The sequence below is a fragment of the Herpailurus yagouaroundi genome, unplaced genomic scaffold, assembly GCF_014898765.1.
Source record: "Herpailurus yagouaroundi ecotype Mexico unplaced genomic scaffold, PumYag 142, whole genome shotgun sequence".
Lineage (NCBI taxonomy): Eukaryota > Metazoa > Chordata > Mammalia > Carnivora > Felidae > Herpailurus > Herpailurus yagouaroundi.
Genome location: NW_024412397.1, coordinates 56,036,654 through 56,045,266, shown reverse-complemented (window position 1 = coordinate 56,045,266; position 8,613 = coordinate 56,036,654).

The window sequence follows — 8,613 nt, the reverse complement described above, 5'->3', positions numbered from 1 at the left end:
GGCTGGTTTAGTGGTGATGAATTCCTTCAGTTTTTGTTTGGGAAAACCTTTATCTCACCTATTCTGAATGACAGACTTGCTGGGTAAAGGATTCTTGGCTGCATATTTTTTTCTGTTCGTCACATTGAAGATTTCCTGAGATGGATGATTTCTGTAAGTGATTTGATGGCTCTGCTGGGTTTTTGTTTGCTTTTTGCTTCTACATCTCACTTTGAACTTCCATCACTAGATGGTCAAGAGAATCAGGAATTCACCAAAACCTAGCATATATTGAATATTTACCAGGTATCAGGCACTATATACACAATCTCTTTGTATGCTTTATGACCTCTCTGATATACATATTAGTACTGACAAAGACATCAAGATTCAAGTTAAAAATCCTGCCAGGGTCAAGTTGTTATCAGAGTCAGAGCAGAATATCAGGTCCATATGCCTCCAGATGGATGTGGCCCTGTGCACATCTTTACCAACATCAGTCTGCTGTTAGGGAGGTGGATGGAAGAGAGAGAGGAGCATTGATGCAAACAGCTTCCTTGGGTTTCTATAATAAATTCGTCCCAATAATTTGACTTCTCAAGGACATTTCCCATGCAAAGGACCAAATACTAAACATTGTTTTACCTTGATCTAGAGGCTGCCCCCAGATAACAGAAGGCTGCAGATAGAATGTCATGGATGTTTTGCAGCACAGCACAAAGCTGCCCATCGGCCTTCTACACAAGTTCCATTATCTGGTGAGCTGGACAGACCACAGCAGGAAAAGGCCTTCCAGTTTGATGTCAAAATTGACTCCGTAAAAATGGTTATCTATGTTAGGAGATCCTACCTGCCTCTCCTTCCACCCCCCTCTCTGAAAAGCTCTAGAAAGTTTTACTTCACATTCTAACTCTGCTTTCGAGCTAAGTCACCACCTCAGGTTAGTTGCATAATCTTTCTTAATTTCTTCAGCCAAAGTACAAACGGTGAGTCCCTGCAGTTTATAGCACTCTTGTTTATTTCAAAAGATAAACTCATTTTTTCCATAAGTGATAGATAAGAAATTTAGCTTAAAAATGCTTTTCAAGATCAGATATACATGATTTAAAATATCACTGACTTCAAACAGGGCGGCAGAGATGTTTGGAAGGTTAATAGTTGGGATTCTTAATTACACTTCATTTTTCTGCTGTTTACATAATTACATGTAAATAATGGGTAGGTGTGTGTGTGCTGTTTCTCTGAAAATTGTGAATGCTTTGGCTGTTTGGATTCTTCCCACAATCTTTCAGCTAATAAGAAACAGAAAATATTAATCAGACTGGAAAATTATGGGATCAGTTGGCCTGATCAGTGCCAACAAGATTATATTTAATAGTCTGGATACCCTAGAATAAAATATGGGCTTCAGAAGAGAGGAATGAAACTGGTAGGGATGAATTAATTTTAGATGCTATACAATTTATCATTATTTTCCCAAACTCACTTATGTGAATTTTGAGATCATAAGAGTTTTCTTATTTTTTTAAGTGATATTAATGCAGAGAAAGCAGTTTAAATTTGGTGACAGAGTTGAACTAGACCATATGCTAATTATTAATTATCAGTTATTAATGGGCATCAGATAGCTTTATAGTTCACAGTAATTAATTCACAATATTAAGAGGTAAATATCATTCTGGGCAAAAGTAAAATAGACTTAATCTAAGTTATTTGATTCTGCAAACTGCAGAGAGATTAATCTCTGAACTACAAGTGGCCTGAAGTAGAATCATTAAATATATATACAGGATCTATTTAGTTTATACAAAGCTTTGGCTCTTTCTAAAACTTCCTAATATAAAAGAGTAAGATTTGAAAGATTGGATTTAAAACACTTCAAGTTTTTAATTTTTACTCTTTTTAAGTTCATTTATTTTGAGAGAGAGAGAGTGTGAGCAGGGTAGGGACAGAGAGAGAGGGGAGAGAGAATCCCAAGCAGTGCAGAGCCCAGTGTGGGGCTCAAACTCTCAAACTGTGAGATCATGACTTGAGCCGAAACCAAGAGTCTAATGTTTAACAGACAGAGCCACCCAAATGTCCCATGGATTAAAAAAATTTTTTTAAGTTTATTTATTTTTGAGAGAGAGTGAGTGAGAAGGGAGGAGCAGAGAGAGAGGGAGACAGAATCTGAAGCAGCTGTGGGGCTTGAACTCAAGAGCTGTGAGATCATGACCTGAACTGAAGTTGGAGGCTTAACCTACTGAGCCACCCAGGTGCCCTTAGCATCCATGGATTTAAAACTCTTGAGTTCCTAAAGTTTGTTGTTTCTTATTTTTACTCTCTATGAGGATCTACTAGTTATCTTCAAGTATTGTTTTTGCTCTTGGTCTGTATACAGCATCTGAATTTTTAGCTGGGGCACTGCACTTCTTTTTTTTTTTTTTTTTTAAGTTTATTTATTTTGAGAGAGAGAGTGAGGGCAGGGGAGGGGCAAAGAGAGAATATCAAGCAGGCCCAGCATTGTCAGCTCAGTGCCGGATGCAGGGCTCAGTCTTAGCAACCCTGAGATCGTGACCTGAGCCGAAATCCAGAGTCAGATGCTTAACTGACTGAGCCACCTAGGCACTCCTGGAGCCCTGAGTAAAATCTCTGAAGCTAGTTTTGTGGGGATTTTTCTCTACTGAAAAATTTTGGACTGTTCGTGCGAGTGACACATCCAATATGTAATTTAGAGTGTGGGCTCTCTGTGTAGACTGACTGAGTGTGAATCCTGGTTCCACCACGAACTGCATGGCCTTGGATAAGTTATAGAACCTCTCTTGGTTTCAATTTCCTCATCTGTAACATGAGATTTAATCAAGGGAGAATTATGTGAACAATCCGTGGAAAGTTCTTAAGCACGGGAAACACAATATTCTTGTTTTCAGTCCATCAGCAAAAAGATGAGACTCCTGAATTTCAGTGTTTTCTTAGCCTTAAATTGACTGTACAAACTTTGAGCAACTGATTTGATCTTCCTGAATCATCTCCCTGTTTGAAAAAGGGGGCTTGTATTAGATGGTCTTTAAAGTTATTTCAGGATTCAAGCCTATTGTAATTATTTAATTAGTTGGGATAACCCTGTAGGCGTTTGTAATGTAATTGCTTGAAGTTGACCTACTTTTAACTCCAAATGGGCACCAAAGATGATCACAGCATCCAGGTTCCTCAATGCCAATGAGAGATAATAAGGGAGAGGCGTTTGGAACTGGTGACCGTTTCTTAAGTTTATGCTACTGTTCAAAATGTAGGGAATGTGAATGATTCCACACAAACTGTCACAGACTCTAAGTGAAATAGCTCAAACAGTTGCAGGATTTTTTTTTTTTTTTTTTTTTTACTGTAACACCCAGGATTCATTGTCTCGCTGCTTCGAAGAATGAAGAGGTGGACACAAAATGAGCAGCAGGCAAAAGTTTATTAGAGTATAAGGTTAGAAAGGAAGAAGAGAGGGGTGCCTGAATGGCTCAGTCAGTTAGGCTTCTAACTTCAACTTAGGTCGTGATCTCATGGTTTGTGGGTTTGAGCCCTATGTAGGGCTCTGTGCTGACAGCTCAGAGCCTGGAGCCTGCTTTGGGTTCTGTGTCTCCCTCTCTCTCTGCCCCTCCCCGGCTTGCTCTCTGTCTTTGTCTGTCTCTCTCTCTCTCAAAAATAAATAAACATTAAAAAAAAGTGTTTAAGAAAGGAAGACTAGAAGGAAAGCTCTCTCTAGAGAGGGGACCTTTTAAAATGATTGCCTAAGGACTGTAGGCAAGGGTCCTTGTTTTATAAGGTTCTAGTCAGCCCTCTCCCTTCCCTTCCCCCTTGTTCCTTCTCAGGTTCTACTCTTATTGGCTTGATAGCTCTAGGTGCTGGGTTGTCCATTCCTGATTGGCTCATTTCCATGGTATGAGGGGTGGTCTCTGGCCATACTTAGGTCTTTGGTCAAATCCCTGAGGGGATACTTGAAGGGGGAGTAGGTGGTAACTGTGACATTCTTAAGAGGAACCTTATGCCTGAGGGGGTTTGCCGTGGTCGGACACTCCCAGCATTGTTCAAAAATGGGTGTTTTTCCCTACCCGGGGACCTCAGGCCCTAATCTTTCCCTCTCTGGCTACTGAATCCTATCTTCTCCTATCATAAAACCGTACTTCCTGCTCCTGTTTTAAGGACATTCTCAGACTTTGGAGATGCATCTAAAAGAAATGCAAATTTTACTGAAAAAAGGTATTCTTTTATCCCAAGCTGTCCTCCTTTTCTTGATATACTCTCTTGCTTTGGTGGAGGAGCACATCTGCAATCTGAGGAGTGAACTGAAGGTGAACTTTTTGAGATTCATTTTACCTTCACTCTTATTGATGGTTGGCCTCGGGCTAGAATTCTAGATTGGGAAATAACCTGTCAGGAAGTGAATAATTTCATGTTCCTGCACAATCAGAGCTTTTTGAGCAAACTTTTAATGGCACCTGGGTTGAAAAACTAGCCTTAGAGGCTAAAGGGTAGTTGAATAGCCTAGATAACTCCAGAAGGACTTGGAGCTTTATCTCCCCAAATGTGCCCATTTGAAAGGGGATGAACGTGCTGAGCATAGAGCCAGTCATTTACATTCCAAAGGATTATATTAATGACTCGGGATCCACAGTGTCCAGGCTTCTCTCAAAAGGTCAGTTTTAGGGCCTGTATAAACTCCCAGATTTCTAAGTTCAGACAGACCTGTCTGTACAGGGTGACATCTGACTCTCATCATGTGACCCGTAGGGCACTGGGTGTGGGGAGCCGATGCAGTTACTGCTGTAAGTAATAACAACTTTGATTTCTGCTCCACCAATCTCACCTCTGCTTTGAGGGTAAAAACGTGAATAAATATAGATATTAAAAACCTATAATCTATCTTCAAAATTTCAGACATATCTTGAGAAGTTTGAAGTCATTTTGATTTCTTTTTCTCATGTGTAGCGTATATATTTTTCTCCCTTTAAAGCTTGAAGAATCTTCTCTTTATCCTCCTGTTCTGAAATGCCATGTTTCTTGGCGTGAGTCTTTGTACTGGAAACTGGTAAGTCCTTTTAATCTGGAAACTGTCCTTCAGCTTCTGCACAGTTTTCTTGAATTATTTCATTTATGACTTCCTCACCATTGTTTTCTCTTTCTTCAGTTTTCTTAAACAAATCTTCTAAAATCCTTGTTATTCCTTATTTTCCATCTCTGTCCTTGATCTGATTTCTGAGAGATTTCCTTAACCTTATATTTTCAACATTTATATTAAGGTTTAAGAGAAAGCTTTTTATTTGAAATAATTTTAGATTTACAGAAATGTTGCAAAAAGAGAGTTTCCCTATACCCCAGTAAATTTCCCCTGATGTTAACACCTGACATAACCACAGTATGATTATCAGAACTAAGAAATTAATATTGGAACACTTCCATTAGCCAAACTGCAAACTTAATTTTGGATTTCACCAGTTTTGTTGTTTTTTTTTTTTTTTTTACCAGTAATGTTTTTTGTTTTGTTTTGTTTTCTGTTAATGGATCAAATCTGGGATATTACATTGCAGTTATTTATTCTATCTCTTTAAACTTCTCTAATCTGTAATGGTTTCTTATTCTTTCCATGTGTTTCATGACCTTGACACTTTTGGACAGTACTCGTGTGTTATTTGTATAGAATGTGTCTCAATTTGAGTTTGTCTGATAATTTCTTATGATTCTGCTGAGGTTGTGCATTTTTGGCAAGAATACCACAGAAGTGATGTGCCTTTCTCTGTGAATTATATCAGGGGGTTCCTGATGCTGCCACGTCTTATTCCTGGTGACCTTTAACTTGTTCACTTAAGTAATCTGGTTCTTGTAAAGATGCTCAAATATAAACTTACTATTTTTCCTCTTTCTAGTTAATGTCTTGGAGATGGTACTTTGAGAAGATGTAAACATCCAATTTCTCCTCAAATTTGAGGTCACTAATTTTAGCATCCAACTTGGTAGAAATTACCTGTAATAGTTATTACCATGGTGTTCTAATAGTGATTTTTTTGTATTATTCATTCTTTCTAGATACATTAATTGAAATTTTTTATAAGGAAGAAATGTGCCTTCTCCCCCAATTATTTACTTATACAATTATTTATATCAGAGCTCATGAATGTTTATTTTATTCTATGGGCGATATGCCAATGCTAACATTATTTTGTTACCCAAATTGTTTCAACTTTGGCCATTGGGCTATCATAATTTTTAATTTCCATGCACTTTGTTCTGTTTTTGAATGCCTCCCACCTGCTCCCTTTCACAGCATCCTGTTCTTGTCTCATGGTTGCAAAATCTTCTCTTATATTTCTGAAGATACTAATGATAGTTTGTTTTTGAATGTTCTCCCTGGATCAATCATTTGTTTGCTCCAAGTTTTGTTGTTGTTGTTGTTTTTTTTTTTCCCCCGTTCATTTTCTTGTTTGACTTGGTTTCTCCTTTTTGTGTTAGAGACTCTCCTCAGATGACTGGTAATATTTCTCTGTCACCTCATTTCTAAAACTGGGTAACGAAAGCTGATGGGAATCTCTGAGCCCACTGAGGAGGCTTCACTCTCTGGTAATCTCACTGGGATGCTTGTTGGTTATCATCTGATGTCAACATCTTTAGATCCTTCCTTTTGAGGTGGTCAGACATGGCAAAACATATTCTCCCATCTCCTGTTTGGGAGGAAGGTTTTAGCTGATAGCGTTCTCAGAATCTACAGGAGAAGAAGGCTGAAGAATCCATCATTTGATATGTACGTGCTCCTGCTAGTCTTGTTTTTTATTATTTTTTTTAATGTTTATTCATTTTTGAGAGAGAGTGAGTGAGGGCAGAGAGAGAGAGGGAGAGAGTAACACAGAATCTGAAGCAGACCCCAGGCTCGGAGCTGTCAGCACAGAGCCCGACACGGGCCTTGAACTCAAGAACTACAAGAACATGACCTAAAGCTAAAGTGGGACGCTTACCTGACTGAGCCACCCAGGCACCGCTCTAGTCTTGTTTTTTAAATTCCCACCTTCAGCTGGCTCTGGTGTCCCACAATCCAGAGACTTCCTATTTTACCTCAATCTGGAGAATGTTTTTAAAAAATCACTTTATTGTCATTTACTGGCAGTATGAGGTGGTAACATAAGTAAGTAAATACCTGTGTCTGTCTATCAGAAGTCCCAGGAACTATTTCAATATGAAATTTCTTAAGGGAGTTATTAGAAGATCTTAAATTAGAATGCGCCGAAATGTACCGAGTCCTGCCTGTTAAGCCTTTGGAGTCAGTCAGTAAGTCTGAAGTTCTTATTTCTTTCCTTTGAACTAAATTAACATGAGAACATTCAGATTCTGCACTTAGGTTGTAGGTCTTTATTATGTAAAGTTTGGAAAGAAATCAGCACACAGCTATGTTACTGGCTTGGATGTCATGAGACTCAAATAAGTTATAAAAGCGTTACTGACCTTTTTCGTTCCCAGGTAAAAACATTTTAGCAAGATGTTTCTAAATGAAATATAGAAAGATATTTATCTTATTAGTAACAATAACTTATGTGTCTATGGTAACGTTCACTGGCTTTAGTTCCCTACTTTTTTAAACCCCTTTCTACAGGCACTTGTGCTTTATTACAATACAAGTCCTCTAGCAGGTGCCAGAGACACAGTGAGAGCACCCTCACAGTCTAGTGGGGGGTGGAAAAAGATTCATAAACAATTGCAATTTCATGAAAGGGGCATGTATGGGGAGGTGGGGGCGTGGGGGGGGGGTTGCCACACAGGGCAAGTGTAACTAATTCAAACAGGGGGAAGGGAGGGGAGGGAGAGCTCTTGGAGGGAGATTCTTCAATATAAATGATCTCCATTATTCATTTCTAGTAGGCATCTCAAATATAACCTATCCAAAACCATACTCCTGACCTGCCCCTCACCTCTCTTCCCCACATCTTTCCTGTCTTACTAAATGGCAACTCTGTCCTTCCCATTGAGGGTATAAATCCTATACTCTTGCAGCTAACATCCAACCCACATGCAAGCCACCAGCACCCCCTGTTGGCCCAGACTTCAAAATCTGCCTACCTTCTAAATTGTCGTTCTCTCTTGCCATGATATTGCAGTGGTCTTCTGGGCTTCCTATTTCTACCCTTGCCTTGCTCCACTACATGCTGTGCTAAACATAACAGTAGAAAAAAAAAAAATTTTTTTTTTATATATAGAAAATTTAAATCTCTTCCATCACTTTCCTGGGGTCCTTTCGGGCACTACTCAAATGTCACCTTATCAGTGAATCCTTCCTGGACCACTTTATACAGACAGCCCTGCCTACCTCCACCTGGATACTCATTACTCACTGTACTCATCACTGCCTAACACGTTATATCTTACTTTTGTGAATTTACTTTTGTCTATTTTCTGTATTTCCCTACTGGGATATGAGCTCCAGAATAACTATAATTCAGTCGAGTTTGTCCATTGTAGTATTCCCTAGATCATCCTAGAGCTGTGTAAATTTCTCTTAACATTTCTGTGTATGCCTTTCAGACTTTTTTCTATATAAATAAATGTATTTAAATACACATAGGATCATGCTGTATATCTTGTTTTGATCGTGATTCTTTCACTAAACAGCATATAACAAATATT